Below are 16,714 nucleotides of genomic sequence, written 5' to 3'. Positions count from 1 at the left end.
TTGCCATTTTGGCAATTTAATGAGTGTATGGAAGCTGTTAAGGATTGGTTGGAGAATGTTAAACTTGCTTTCAATGTGAAAAAAAAACAGTTAATGTTGCAATTGGGCAGAATGTGGATAATGATGTTCATGAGATTACAGTTAGAAATGTTGCTATTCCAATAGTTACAGAGATACGCAATTTGTGGATTCTTTCAGATGCAGGATTGACTATGAAGCCATAACTTAAAATGCTCGCAAGAGCTGCCTTTTGTAAATTAAAGCAAATTCAGCACTTAAAACTATTGGTATCCAATACAGATTTCTGAATAGTAATGCAAACTCAATTATTGCAATGCATTATTTGTAGGTTGGTCTAAAGTATTGCTTAGAGAGCTACTACTTCTGAAAATAGTATGGCTTGAGTGATCACGGATATGAGTTATCATGACCATATTGCACTGGAAAAACTACATTTTTTACCTGTGTTGGAGAGAATACGTTTTAAGATGTTAACTTTGCTGTTTAAGGCTGTTTATGTGGAGAGGTTCCCAATGGCAGCACTGGTGATACATTATGGGGTAGAGTTTACAAATCTACGCGCGCATGTACTTTTGTTCACGCACCAGGCGTGAACAAAAGTACGCGGGATTTTATAAGATACGCCGAGCCTATGCAAAATAGGCTCGGCGCACGCAGGGGGGTTTTAAAAGGGTTACGTGCGTACCTTATGCACGTAACCCTTTTAAAATCTCTTCGATCTGTTGATTAATATTTCCTGAATGTGCCTAATTATAAGGGGTATCACTTTCAAGGAACGAGGAATAGGGCTTTTTGTTTTATAGGTCCCATAATGTGGAATTTTTGGATAATCAACAGGGATAAAAAGGAGTATAAATTTTTTAGGCAGAACATAAAAACATAAGATTTGCCATACTGGGTCACACCAAAGGTCCATCAAGCCCAGTATCCTGTTTCCAACAGTGGCCGATCCAGGTCACAAGTATCTGGCAAGATCCCAAAGGGTAGATAGATTATTCCAGAGATAAGCAATAGATTTTTACAATGTCCTCTTGCAATTTCTCACAATCCTCTTGTGGTTTAACAAGTTTGAATAATTTTGTGTCATTGGCAAATTTGATCGTCTCATTTTCAAATGCTTTCTGGATTTCCAGATACACTACATTAACTGGATTACCTTTATCCACAGGTTTATTTACACCCTCAAAAAAAGTAGCAAATTGGTGATTCAAGACTTCCCTTTGCTAAATCCAGGTTGGATTTGTCCCATTAAACTATGCCTATTTATATGTTCAAAAACTTTGTCCTTTATGATAGTTTCTACCATTTTGCTTGGCACAGATGTCAGACTTGCTGGTCTGTAGTTTCCTGGATCACCTTTTGATCCCTTTTTAAAAATTTGTGTTACATTAGAAACCCTCTAGTTTTCAGGTACAACAGGAAATTTTAATGATAGTTTACAAATTACCAGAGAAAATTGAATCTTTATGGGAGACTAAATACAAAATTGAATCTTTATGGGTAGAAATCCCTTGTGTATCAGGGAAGACTACAGTGATAGGGGTATACTACCGTCCACCTGGTCAAGATAGTGAGATGGACAGTGAAATGCTAAGAGAAATTAGGGAAGCTAACCAAATTGGTAGTGCAGTAATAATGGGAGACTTCAATTACCCCAATATAGACTGGGTAAATGTATCATCGGGTCACGCTAGAGAGATAACGTTCCTGGATGGAATAAATGATAGCTTTATGGAGCAATTGGTTCAGGAACCGACGAGAGAGGGAGCAATTTTAGATCTAATTCTCAGTGGAGCACAGGACTTGGTGAGAGAGGTAACGGTGGTGGGGACGCTTGGCAATAGTGATCATAATATGATCAAATTTGATTTAATGACTGGAAAAGGAACAGTGTGCAAATCCAAGGCTCTCGTGCTAAACTTTCAAAAGGGAAACTTTGATAAAATGAGAAAAATTGTTAGAAAAAAACTGAAAGGAGCAGCTACAAAAGTAAAAAATGTCCAAGAGGCGTGGTCATTGTTAAAAAATACCATTCTAGAAGCACAGTCCAGATGTATTCCACACATTAAGAAAGGTGGAAAGAAGGCAAAACGTTTACCGGCATGGTTAAAAGGGGAGGTGAAAGAAACTATTTTAGCCAAAAGATCTTCATTCAAAAATTGGAAGAAGGATCCAACAGAAGAAAATAGGATAAAGCAAGTTAAATGTAAGACATTGATAAGACAGGCTAAGAGAGAATTTGAAAAGAAGTTGGCTGTAGAGGCAAAAACTCACAGTAAAAACTTTTTTAAATATATCCGAAGCAGAAAGCCTGTGAGGGAGTCAGTTGGACCGTTAGATGATCGAGGGGTTAAAGGGGCACTTAGAGAAGATAAGGCCATCGCGGAAAGATTAAATGATTTCTTTGCTTCGGTGTTTACTGAAGAGGATGTTGGGGAGGTACCCGTAATGGAGAAGGTTTTCATGGGTAATGATTCAGATGGACTGAATCAAATCACGGTGAACCTAGAAGATGTGGTAGGCCTGATTGACAAACTGAAGAGTAGTAAATCACCTGGACCGGATGGTATACACCCCAGAGTTCTGAAGGAACTAAAAATGAAATTTCAGACCTATTAGTAAAAATTTGTAACTTATCATTAAAATCATCCATTGTACCTGAAGACTGGAGGATAGCAAATGTAACCCCAATATTTAAAAAGGGCTCCAGGGGGCGATCCGGGAAACTACAGACTGGTTAGCCTGACTTCAGTGCCAGGAAAAATAGTGGAAAGTGTTCTAAACATCAAAATCACAGAACATATAGAAAGACATGGTTTAATGGAACAAAGTCAGCATGGCTTTACCCAGGGCAAGTCTTGCCTCACAAATCTGCTTCACTTTTTTGAAGGAGTTAATAAACATGTGGATAAAGGTGAACCGGTAGATATAGTATACTTGGATTTTCAGAAGGCGTTTGACAAAGTTCCTCATGAGAGGCTTCTAGGAAAAGTAAAAAGTCATGGGATAGGTGGCGAGGTCCTTTCGTGGATTGCAAACTGGCTAAAAGACAGGAAACAGAGAGTAGGATTAAATGGGCAATTTTCTCAGTGGAAGGGAGTGGTCAGTGGAGTGCCTCAGTGATCTGTATTGGGACCCTTACTGTTCAATATATTTATAAATGATCTGGAAAGAAATACGACGAGTGAGATAATCAAATTTGCAGATGACACAAAATTGTTCAGAGTAGTTAAATCACAAGCAGATTGTGATAAATTCCAGGAAGACCTTGTGAGACTGGAAAATTGGGCATCCAAATGGCAGATGAAATTTAATGTGGATAAGTGCAAGGTGATGCATATAGGGAAAAATAACCCATGCTATAATTACACGATGTTGGGTTCCATATTAGGTGCTACAACCCAAGAAAGAGATCTAGGTGTCATAGTGGATAACACATTGAAATCGTCGGTTCAGTGTGCTGCGGCAGTCAAAAAAGCAAACAGAATGTTGGGAATTATTAGAAAAGGAATGATGAATAAAACGGAAAATGTCATAATGCCTCTGTATCGCTCCATGGTGAGACCGCACCTTGAATACTGTTTACAATTCTGGTCGCCGCATCTCAAAAAAGATATAATTGCGATGGAGAAGGTACAGAGAAGGGCTACCAAAATGATAAGGGGAATGGAACAACTCCCCTATGAGGAAAGACTAAAGAAGTTAGGACTTTTCAGCTTGGAGAAGAGACGACTGAGGGGGGATATGATAGAGGTGTTTAAAATCATGAGAGGTCTAGAACGGGTAGATGTGAATCGGTTATTTACTCTTTCGGATAGTAGAAAGACTAGGGGACACTCCATGAAGTTAGCATGGGGCACATTTAAAACTAATCGGAGAAAGTTCTTTTTTACTCAACGCACAATTAAACTCTGGAATTTGTTGCCAGAGAATGTGGTTCGTGCAGTTAGTATAGCTGTGTTTAAAAAAGGATTGGATAAGTTCTTGGAGGAGAAGTCCATTACCTGCTATTAAGTTCACTTAGAGAATAGCCACTGCCATTAGCAATGGTTACATGGAATAGACTTAGTTTTTGGGTACTTGCCAGGTTCTTATGGCCTGGATTGGCCACTGTTGGAAACAGGATGCTGGGCTTGATGGACCCTTGGTCTGACCCAGTATGGCATTTTCTTATGTTCTTACCAATAGCAGGTCCGCAATTTCATTTTTCATTTTGTAGCCCTCTGGGATGTATACCATCTGCTTCAGGTGATTTGCTACTCTTTAGTCTATCAGATGTCCTATTACTTCTTCCAGTACATTAAGATTTGTTTCAGTTCCTCTGAATCATCACCTTTTCACCTGGAATTTCTATTCATTTCTGGAGCTGAGGCGCCATTATACTGTGGAAAGGAGTACGGATAAAAAGAACGTTTGAATGTAAAATTGATTTCTAAAGATCTTTCTTGTTTATTTATTTATTTAAGAGTTTTTATATACCGTCATTAAGTTATTCACCATCACAACGGTTTACAATAGGGCACCAGTAAAAATATGGGTCGTAGAGATTAATGCATGGGTAAAGGAGGCATCTGGATTATATGCTGATACAAGGTGTCCCCTGACGAAGGCTGGTTACAGCCGAAACATGGTCCGTGTTGGGGCAGTGTTTGGAACACTACAGTGGGAGCTAAGTATTTTTAACATAAAATGTCAGTTTAATAAAAATAAGAAAAATTGATTTTGGTATGTGAAAATTGGGTTTGATGAGACAGGTAAACGGGTGGTTAAAAGTTGGGGTACAATGACAAGTGATTACGTTATAGTGCCTATAAATGGCCCATTGCGTGGCGAGAGACAGTGCATTAAAGTGTAGCACTAAAGTCTGATGACGTTGTCCCTTTTGTTAAATAATTTTTTCATTGGCAGTTGTTGATAAATGAATTGTTTCCTCTCTTTGTTTGATATAGGTATTTTTCTTACATCTACCTCAGTGAAGAACAAAGCAAATAATTCATTTAGTCTCTCTATGGCCTTGTCATCCCTAAATGCCCCTTTTACCTCTTGATCATCTAATGGAACCTCATAGGCTTTTTACTTTGAATATATTTGAAAAAGATTTTATGTTTTTGCTTCCATAGCAAGTTTCTTTTCAAATTCTCTTTGCCTTCCTTACCAATGCTTTGTATCTGACTTGCCAGAGCTTTTTCAATTTCCTGTTTTCTTCATTCATAGCCTTTTTCAATTTCTTGAAAGATGTTCTTTTAGCTATTATAGCCTCTCTCACCTTACCTTTTAACCATGCCGGTAGTCATTTCGGCTTCTTTCTGCCTCTTCTAATGTGTGGAAAACATCTGATCTGGGCTTCTAAGATGGTATTTTTAAACAAGGTCCATGGCTGATGTAAACTCTTACGGGTAGATTTTCAAAGGGGTACTCGCATAGGATACGCGCGTACCCCCCAAAAACCTACCCCAAACCTCCCCTGCGCGCGCCGAGCCTATTTTGCATGGAGGGCATGTCGGGGGCGTGTCGGGGGCGCGCCCGGAGTGACGCGGCATTTTGGGGGCATGTCGCGCGTGACGCGGCGTTTTGGGGGCGGCGCCGCAGGCGTGGTTTCGGCCCGGGGGCGTTCCGGGGGCGTGGCCACGGCCTCTGGACCAGCCCCCGGGACTGGAACTCGGAGCGGGGCAGCCGGTCGGCGCGCGCAAAGTTACGCCTGCTTCCAGCAGGCGTAACTTTGCCAAGAAAGGTAGGAGGGGGTTTAGATAGGGCCGGGGGGGTGGGGGAGGGTGAAATAAAGTTCCCTCCGAGGCCGCTCCGATTTCGGAGCGGCCTCAGAGGAAACGGAGGCAGGCTGCGTGGCTCGGCGCGCGCAGGCTGCTGATTTTGGGCAGCCTTGCGCGCGCCGACCCCGGATTTTAATGGATACGCGTGGATTTTAATGGATACGCGCCTGGTGTGTGAACAAAAGTACGCGTTTGTGCAACTTTATAAAATCCGGCCCTTAACCTTTGCAGCTACTCCTTTCAGTACTTTTCCTAACCATTTTCCTCATTTTATCATAGTCTCCCTTATGAAATTTAAATGTTGCGGATTTCTTTAGTGTCCTCCCTCCAGTTATTAAGTCAAATTTGATCATGTTCTCGCTATCACCAAGTGGCTCCAACACTTACCTCACATCAGATCCTGTGCTTTACTAAGGACTAGTTCTAAAATAGTTTCCCCTCTTGGTTCTTGTACCTGCTGCTCTCTGAAGCAGTCATTTATTTCATCTAGGAACTTTACCTCTCTATCATATCCTGATGTGACATTCGCCCAGTCAATACTGGAGTAATTGAAATCACCCATTATTATTGTGCTGCTGATTGTGTTAGGTTGCCTAATTTGTTTTAGCATTTCATTGTCTATCTGTTCATTCTGGCCAGGTGGATGATAATATACTCCCACTGCTATTTTATTCCCCTTTTCATCTGGAATTGCTATCCATAAAGATTCAACATTGCATTCTGTTTCCTGCAGAACTTTTATCCTATTTGGCTCAATGCTCTCTTTATAGTGCCATCCCCTCCACCAATTTGATCCATCTTACCATTTTGATATAAATTTGAACCCTGGTATCATAGTGTTCCATTGGTTATCCTCCTTCCATCAGGTCTCTGAGATGCCAAATATATCTACTTCTTAATCCAGTGCTATATACTCTGGGGTAGATTTTCAAAGGGTTACGCGCGTAACCCCGAAAACCTGTCCCTGCGCACGCCGAGCCTGTTTTGCATAGGCTTGGCGACGCGCGCAAGCCACGGGACGCGAGTATGTCCCGGGGCTTTGAAAAAGGGATGGGAAGTGGGCGGGGCACCAGTCACAGGAAGGGGCGTTGGCGTGGGCAGGGCGTGGGACCGAGCCCTCCGGCACAGCAGCCATGCCGGAGGGTTCACGCGCCGGCTGCCGGCTGTTGCATGCAAGGTAGGGCTGGGGGGGGGGGCGGGTTAAGATAGGGGAAGGTGGGGGGAGCAGAAGGAAAGTTCCCTCCGAGGCCGCTCTGATTTCGGAGCAGCCTCGAAGGGAATGAGAAAAGCCATCAGGGCTCCCCTAGGGCTCAGCACGCACCCCCTTGCGCCCGCCAACCCTGGATTTTATAACATGCGTGCGGCTGCATGCGCATGTTATAAAATTAGGCGTAGGTTTGAATATCTGGCCCTCTAACTCTCCAATCTTATTTTTTAGACTTCTAGCATTTGTATACAGACATTTCAAAGTAGATTCTTTGTTATTATTAACAACCTGCTTACCAGTCAACAGGAGTAATTTGTAATCTTTCTGCTCTGTCAGCTCTTTAATTAAAGGCACCTGGTTCACTTTAGCATTTATTGCAAACTCTCTACTGGGATGTCCTAATTTCCCTGTTCTGTTAGCATCCTTCAAAGATATATCATTCCAAACCATGCCTTTCTGAGTGACTGTTTTCCCCCCACCATCTAGTTTAAAAAGCTGCACTATCTCCTTTTAAAGGTTAGTGCCAGCAGCCAGGTTCCACTCTGGTTAAAGTAGAGCCCATTCTTTTGGAACAGGCCTCCCCCCTTTCCCCAAAATGATGCCCAGATCCTAAAAAACCTAAAACCCTCTTCCCTTCAACATCATCTCACCCACGCATTGAGACTCTGGAGTTCTGCCTGCCTCTGGAGTCATGCACGTGGAATGGGGTGCATTTCTGAGAATGTTACCCTGAAAGTTCTGGATTTTAACCTTCCATCTACAATCCTAAATGTGGCTTTCATAACCTCCCTCCTGCACTTTCTATGTCACTGGAACCCACATGTACCAAGACAATCTGCTTCTCCCTAGCACTATCTAAAATCCTATCTCTATGATACATGAGGTTCACCACCTTCGCACCAGGCAAAAAAGTTACCAACTGATCCTTATGTCCACCAGCCACCCAGCTATCTATATTCCTAATAATCAAATCACCAACTACAGTGGCCATCCTAACCCTTTCCTCCTGAGCATGTGCCCCTGGAGACATATCTTTGGTGCAAGTGGATACTACATCAACTTGAGGGCAGGTCCTAGCTACAGGATTGCTTCTTGCCTCACCAAGGTGATGCTCTCCTTTCGGGTGACCTTTTTGCTCCAAAGCAGCACATGGGTTGCCAGATTGGACATGGACCTGCTCTACTGTGCACCTGAAGATCTCCTCTATATACCTCTCTGTCTCCCTTAGCTACTCCAGGTCTGCCACTCTAGCCTCCAGAGATCAGACACCATTCTCTGAGGGATAGGAGCTCTCACCAGCTGAGAGATAATCATACATGTGGCATTCTGCAAAACATTGGATAGCCTCCAGATATTTTTAAGCAAGTATATGGTGTGTAATTTTAAATGCTGAGTTATTTTAAAATAATTGTTTGGATGTTTTATATGTTCAATTATAAATTGTTTATTGAAATCCACGCCGATCAACAAGTTTGGATGTTGCAAAATATAAATGCAATAATAAATAAATATATCGGATGTACTGGATACTAAGCTTGATGGACCTTGGTCTTACCCAGCATGGCATTTATATTCTTATAGAGTTTATTAGCAATCATCCAACTTCTGATTGTCTCCAATTATTCAGTGCAGCTATAGATCATTTGTTATCTGAGTCCAAGGAAATATAAAGCTGTACAACATCTACATCTTAGTGGAAATGTAGTGATGAGCCCCTGATCAAGTCCACAAAATAGAAATATTAAATAGCAGGGGGGAAATAATTGAGCCTTGAGACATACCAGATATCCAGCGGTTAGATGAAGAATGGAATTCACTGAAGATCACTGTTGGGTGCTCCCTTCTAAATACGAGTCAAACAAAGACAGTGCTGAATGTCACAATCTAAAATCTCTTAACCTATTTAACAAAATGTGATGGCTGATATCAAACGTGGCCTTCAGGTCACCAATAAAAGCCTAGCTCCCTTATTGATTAACCACATCATCCATCAATGAGACCAATATCATTTCAGTGCTATGATGAAAGCTGAAACCTGATGGACAATTTAACATTTGTGAATTTTCTGTAAATTTGGTGAGTTTAAGAGTGACTGAATATACATTCAATTATCTTTGTTGGGAATTTTAGAGCTCAGAAGTTATCAGTGTTATTTGGGTCTAATGATGTGGGCTTCTTAAGAATAGGATGAATTATCGGGTACATTTCAAAAATGGAAAACTACCTGTTGCATTTGGCCGGCTGCAGGCTTCTCCCCCCGGTTGGCCCTCCTTAACACCAGCTGGGAACAGATGGGGTTCGCCCCAATGTCGCAATGCCTCCTGTAGCAACGCTGCGGCAGGCCGCCACAAAGGCCAAGCTGCACCGCACAGGGAATGCCGCTCTGAGCAAGCGTCCCTAGGCGCATGCGCGCCCATTCAGGATTTAAAGGGCTCGCAGCGGGAAATGTATAGTGATTTATAAAGGTTCCAAGTACTTTTTTTTTTAACCTGCACAATTAAGAGTATACTTAGATTCGCATTCCTGAAAGGGACATCAGGGATTCGGTATCAGAGGGATAATCATGGGGTACACTCTATGAGGTTAATTTTTTAATATATGGAATATTTCCTTTATAGCTGCTTGTATAATCTTGGACCCTTATATTACTTATAATTATCGGACATGTATTACTACTATCTAAAATTGTATTAATATTCTATGTAAGAGAGCAGTTATCTGTATTTCTATGAACATATAGTTCTGTTATATTTGTGAAACTTCAATAAAAATAAATAAATAAATAAATAAATAAATAAATAAATAAAGGGCTCGCAGCGGGAAAGCCACCGGCACCCCTAGATGACATCTCCAGGACTGCCTATAAAGGACAGCCTGGACCAGCCTTGAGTGCCTCAGCAACAGGTCGACTCCTGTGTTCCTGGTCCTGATCTTGTCCTTGTGTTCTTTCTCTAGTGGTTCCTGCTCCTGTGTTCCTGGTTCCAGTCCTGTTCTTGTGCTCCCGTTCCTGCTCCTTTGCCTCTTCAGCTCTCTTCCTTCGGGATTGACTCTGGTATGGTCTTCGGCTTGCCTTGGCTCCTTCTTCAATTGTCTCTTGGCTGACCTCGGACCTCATCTTGAACTTGCTTGTTCTGCCACCTGCCTCAGCCTTGGCCCGTATGGACTTGTCCTTCTTGCCCGATCGGATACCTCGCCATCCAAAGGTCTGTGCCTAAGTCCAGTTGGCCCTGGCACCCAAGGGTTCAACCTACAGGGAAAGTGGGCTGGTAATGGTGAAATCCCTGTTAGGCCTCTGCATCAGCCAAGTTCTGCCTGCCAACAGTAAGCACCTGCAGGGCTCCTCCCTGCAGGTGGCGCCAACCTTTTTTCTGTCCACTGACATAACACTACCTTTCTGCACCGACTTACTGATAATGTTTCTAGTCCAGTCGATCAAACCCTTTCAGCAGCTTTGACTAACCACAAAGGACATTGGTCCAATGAACAAGTTGTTGGATTCACTTCTGAGATAATCTGAACTGCTTCTTCATGAAGGATCAGATGACAATTTAATATCGCCCTAAGATTTAGTGACAGAAGTAGAGAGGGTAACTGTAACTGACCTTGTAACATCATACTCACTAACCTTCCCAGCATCACTTTCTGTAAGAGTAACTTTGCAACTAAAGTTTTTCACAAATCCCTCATATCTCTGGCTAGATGGCTGAATCCGAGTGGGCCTAGAAGGTAGTTATTTGAAACAATTCTGTAGAATTACTTGCAAGAGATTTTTGTGGAAAAGCAATGTCTACAAAGTATGGACTTCCCTCTTTTCATTTTGTTTTCCTTTTCATTTATTTTTATATTTTTTGTTTCATTTGTTTTTTGTTATTTAAAACAAAATAAACAATGGAAAAAATAAAGAAATTAAGTTTGGATAAGAAGGCCAGATGAAGGTAATCAATGTGTGGTCAGATCAGAAAGGGAGGGAAAGGAGACAGAGGAGCGCAGGAAGCTGCCAGGCACTGTAAGAGGAGCAGGAGCCCGCTGGCTAATAGGAATGCCATCAAAGGAGCAGAAGCCATTGGAGTAAGGTTGAGGTAAGCTAGATGCTAACATTTCAGCTAGAGAAATGTAACCCCTTTTTTGGATGATTGTTGCTCCTAAGGGCAAACAACTAATTGATTTCTTCATGGGCTGCTCCAGTGAACCAGTCCATCCCATGCTGACTCTTGGCGGGACTCTTTTTATGGGGGAAGCTCTCATGGCCCAGACGATGAGAAAAGGTAACCAGTGTGTGTGTAGTCATTTGGTGCTTCCCATGAGGTGAGAGGCTATAAGAACTCAGACAGGACCAGGTCTGGGTGTTAAATAAAAGTTTACTGAGTGATACTTTTTCCAGTTTACTCTGTACTTAGCCTGCAAAGTCTGAATATCTCTTACTCTGTATATAGTCTGAATAGCTTTTTACACTGTATATAATTTGCACAGCATCCCATTCTACATTGTATGTACCTTGTATATTATCCATTCTCGCCTCATCACAGGCCCTTGTTCTAATTTTGTTCTATGTTGTAGTAATTATCCAGTTTCTAATTTATCCTAATCTAAGCAGTTCACTGTAAAGCGTATTAAGCTAAGTTCGTGTTTAATGTAAACCGATGTGATATTCCCAATGAATGTCGGTATATAAAATTCGTTAAAGTCCATTATCCAGAAGTGTGAGTTTATATCTGTCCGGTAAGAATATAAGAATATAAGAAATTGCCATGCTGGGTCAGACCAAGGGTCCATCAAGCCCAGCATCCTGTTTCCAACAGAGGCCAAACCAGGCCATAAGAACCTGGCAATTGTCTGTTTGCCAGTTTAGTCTCTGGTTTCACTTGGAACAGTTCTGATTCTTAGGCGCTGCCATTGCTGGCCCTCATAATGTGGATGTTAAAGGTGCAGCACTCTCCTCCATTCCAAAGTGGTAGAGGATGTTTTGATGTTTTGATGTTCACCAGGAAACCTTCAACCTTAGTAGCTAGGTGTCCTTTAACCAGACCCCTGGGATGAGCCCATGGGGATTTTAACTGCACAAACTCTCCCAGTGGCTGTGCGAGAATCCTAGTGGTGGTGTTCCTAACTTTACTAAAAAATCCTACCTTTGACCATCTTCTCCTCGGACACTCAGCCCATCCTGGGGGTCTCCTGCTCTTGCTCTTCTTTCATACTTTAGTTTTTACTTCAGGGGATTTCTCTTGGGGAAAAATCTTTGGGATCAGGCAAGTTCTCAGCTCTGAAATCCCATTGGGGAAGGGGATCCAAAACCATTCCCACTCTTCATAAGTCCAAAAAATACTTTAAAGCTGAAAACTGGATACATCTTCTGCCTTCTGTCTCTCGCAGCAGGATCCATCACTGGTGCTTGCCCACCCAGGGTTTAGAGTAGGCTCACAGGTCTTTGATCCCCTGGTGAGAGCCATTTTTCCCCTAAAGGGCATCAGGCTTAAAAGTCTCTCTCTCTGTAAATTATAAGAAGGACCCTCTGGCAGGGAGTGCACTGGGAAGTGTCACTTTTAAAAGTAACTCCTTTGGGTGAGACTGGGAGATGCCACCAGAGCAGTAGTTCTCCACCTTTTTTCTATTGGGACACATCTGGCAGATAAAGCTTACAGGCGTGACACACTGAACTCATGACCATCATGGAGCTAAATGTAAACAGATACTCTGCATCCACAGGAACCCGCCCCTGCCCTCCTCCCCGTCCCCAAACAATGGATGTAGAGCAGAATTAAGATATTTCAAATACAACTTGCTGTATAAAAAAGATATTCTGGTGGTATCTCAGTAACAGAAACACAAACTCCCTTACTACCAGGCACATTGCAAAATGCAAAACCTGAAAAAAAAAAAACATGTAGCAAGCCTTCCATAGCATTGCAACACTAATTCCAAGAACTCAAACAGCAATAGGCCAACCTATGAAGAAGCAGCAGTGCAGCACCAATGCATGTCCTACTGAGAATGAGAAAATGCAATAAAAAAGACTGATACAAATCTCTACCTACTAGTAAAATACCTCACTTCATTCACACATACAAATCCAGCCTTCACCAAATACAGAATAAAAGACCACAAGTTACAAATGTGGTGACAAAAACTGAAATGGAAACCTTAAAAAGCCACTCTGCAAGCCATGCAAACCTGGAGAGCTAGTAACAGAAATATGAATCCTCCTACACTAAGCAAAGACAAAAGAAATGCACATTCCCCAAATTGACATATTATGGCTCTTGCACCCATCACTCCCCCTCCATGCCTCCATCATCCCTCACTTTTTCCCCCCCAAGTACTCCCTTTCAATCATCCGCTCACACTCACATCCCTGCCCAGCATTCCTGACCCCCACATCCTTTCTCTGTGCTCCCTCTCTCCCCTGCTTGACTCTCCCTTCCCCCTTCATCCCATCCCATCCCTGTCCAGCTAACCCAGCCCCCTCCCCTGTTTCTCACCCCCTTCCTGCTCAGCAGCCCCCACACTCCCTCTCCATTCCACCTTAATCTTGTCAGCATCCCCAACTTCCTTTCCCCTACCCTCCACAGGTTACGAGCTCATCCATAGCATCACTCCCAGACTCAGCAGGAGAAGATAAAGTTTGCATCCCATCAGGCCCAGAACATCAGGAGCTGGCAGAGTCTCACTGTGATCTGGGTGAAGGAGGAAACAGCCTCCCACTGGGCCAGAAAGAAGTGAGAGTAGCCTGCCATTAGGCCCAATGTAAAAGAAATCAACCAACTCCCACCCGGGCTGATAAGGAGGCAGCCATCTGCTGGCCCTGCAACACACCAATGTGTCCTGACCCACCTGTTGAGTTCCACTGCAATAGAGTGTGGGAAAACGACATCTCGTTCAAACCCACGGTGTTGTAAAATGGCTGGGTTAAATAATCGGGCATCCAATGCAGATTCTCCAGGTGGGAGAGACTGAAGGATATGGATGGCTCTTTACAAAATGTGTTCTACTACAGGGACAGTGACAGCTGATGGCCAGACCAAGCGAGTCCGCCACAGAAACAAAGAAGGGCTTAGTCTGCCAGAAGGGGGATTGGTGGTCTTGGGTCCAGCCATATATAAAGCTCTGTTGTGCCTGACTGAATTGCCCTGGAATCACTGTAATGTGACAGACCTGAAGACAAACTAAAGTTCCAGTTTTGCTGCAGGTTGGCATGGATGGGTAGTTATTTTTTCCCCGACAGTGGCCCAGGACAGGGTGAAAACCCCACACTGTAACAAGCAGTTTAAAGACCTCAGGAGGGACGTTGGACAGGTGGTCCTTTCATAAGTATTAGCCAATTATAACAGGGAAGTGGAAGGAATTATTCTCATAAAAATCTTGAATTCATGCTTGAAAAAATTGTGCAGGGAAGGTGGTTTAGGGCACATTCGTCCCTGCAGAGGTAACTGGGAGGAGAATGATACTTAGAACTGGAATGGTTTACCAGGGATGTGCTTTCCCTTCCTTTAATGAAATGAAAGAAAAATGGAAAAACTATTATTTTTCATTTATTTTTCTTTTCCTCAGCCCTAGGATTAGTGACAGCCTCCCAGGATCCTCCCCATCCATGGGATGAAATGGCATCAGCCTCGGGTCAGCCAGCACAATTCTGAAATATAGCACTCCTGGGACAGGAAAATTAGTGGATCGCTCTATCCCATTGCAACTCATGGAGAGAGTAAAATAGGGGGAAATTTGGGTGGAGGCCATCACTAAGCCTGGAGAGGAACCTTTTAAAATTGTGTTTGTTGGAAGGTGGGTGGGCCCGGACCTGGTGCTATTTTTTTCCATTTCTTTTTGATATTTTGGGTTTTTTATTTCATTTGTTCTCTTTTTATAAATAAATGAAAAAAAACAAGAAAAACATAAAACAAGAAAACAAAAAGGAAGTAATTAATGTAAATAATAAATAAAAACTGGTGACTGGAAAAAGTGAACCGATTCCATTGGTAAGAATGAAGTGACTTATCTGTGATATCAGAGGTTAAGTTGAGTCCTATATAGGACCCAATCCATAGCAGAGGTGAATCAGTAACAGTATAGTCCCCCAATCCTGGAGTATTCTGAGTGTGGTCAGTGAGCGAGTTTTAAGAAGAAAGTATGAGCTGAGACTCCTTAATAAAAGCAAACTAACAGGCTTCCAGTTTGTTCCTTAGATTGAACCAGAGTTGGAATTTAAGGGGGTAACTTTCAAAAGCATTTACGCACATAGGGCCGGATTTTAAAAGCTTTATGTGCGTAGAGGGGATTATACAAGCCGGGCCTATTTTATAAAGACTCGGCGAAGCGCATAAAGCCCCAGGACATGTCTAAGTCCCGGGGCTTTAAAAAAGGGGTGGTCCAGGGGCAGGGCAGGGCCAGAGGCCTCCAGCACAGCAGCCTTTTGCCGCTGTGCCGGGGGATCGTGTGCCGGCAGGCTGCTGGCGCATGCAACTTGCGCCTGCCTCTGTATGATAGAGGTCGGGGAGTTAGAATAGGGCTAGGGGGCACCGATGCACGCTCGTTATAAAATCGGGCGTCCATGTGTGCACCCCGGGTAGCGTGCGCACATGGACGCCCGCATGTAGGTTTGAAAATCTACCCCAAAAAGTGCAATTTTAAGTATGTAAATGTAAATGGGCTTTTAAAAAATGCATAAAAGTATGTGCAGAAACAATTTCATCTTCAATCTAAAACATTACATTAGGAAAAGCTAGATTACTGATTCAGTGAGTATTTGAGATAGAGAAGTAGATTTTTATTGATGATGTAAGCTTATATTTTAATTTCGTATTTTGTTTTGATTTATATTAACTTTTTGATATATTAAATGAATTGTAACCTTTAGGTTAGTTTGTAAATCACATTGAGATATGCTCAAATGTGATGAATGAATGTAATAATAATAGTGATAGTAGCACTTGGAAGAAGTACACACAGTTTAAATTTTTGAAAGCATACGCGTAAATGTACACATATTGCGTAGGCATAAATGTAGACGTTACACATTATGAGGGCAACTTTCAAACACGCGGGAAGGCGTCCACATGTGTGCAGTTCCCGGCGCGCGTGCACACCATCGCGAATGATATAAAATCCACTACCTGCGCGCACACGCGTGCCCGATTTTATCTCGGCGCGTGCAAGTGCTGACCATGCGCGTAATGGGGGGGGATTTTATAATATGCACATGCCGACATGAAAGGCCCTATTCCCAGTTCCCTCCCAGTCCACTCCAGTAAAGGACTGGGAGGGAATTTCCTAAACTCCCTACCTACCCTGCCTGCCTTTTCCCCTACTAACCCCGACCCCTAAAACCCCCCTAACTCACCTTACATTTTCTGTTTTACAACTTACCCGCTCTGCTGTGCAGCAGGAGGATGTGCATGCCGGTCCGATCCCGGCCACACCCACGTCCCGCCCCTGGCCTGCCCCTTTTTGCTGAAGCCATTCTTCGGTGCGTACCAGGAGATACGCGCGTGGGGCTTTTTATATTGGGCCGTGTTATGTATTACGTAGGCGTAAATGTGTGCACATATGACGCACAGGGTTCCGCATACAACCCACTAATTTTCCAAGTCATTTATGTGCGTTTGTCAGCTTTGAAAATTAGAGCTGAAGTCCGCTCTATGTGAGTTGTTATAAAATCGCTCTCCTTGTAATTAAGAGCTTGACAATAAGAGAGACGAGAGCATCCCTTATTATTACTCAGAGCGCTGTA

The sequence above is a fragment of the Rhinatrema bivittatum genome, chromosome 18 (assembly GCF_901001135.1).
Source record: "Rhinatrema bivittatum chromosome 18, aRhiBiv1.1, whole genome shotgun sequence".
Classification (NCBI taxonomy): domain Eukaryota; kingdom Metazoa; phylum Chordata; class Amphibia; order Gymnophiona; family Rhinatrematidae; genus Rhinatrema; species Rhinatrema bivittatum.
This window is presented reverse-complemented; position numbering follows the sequence as displayed.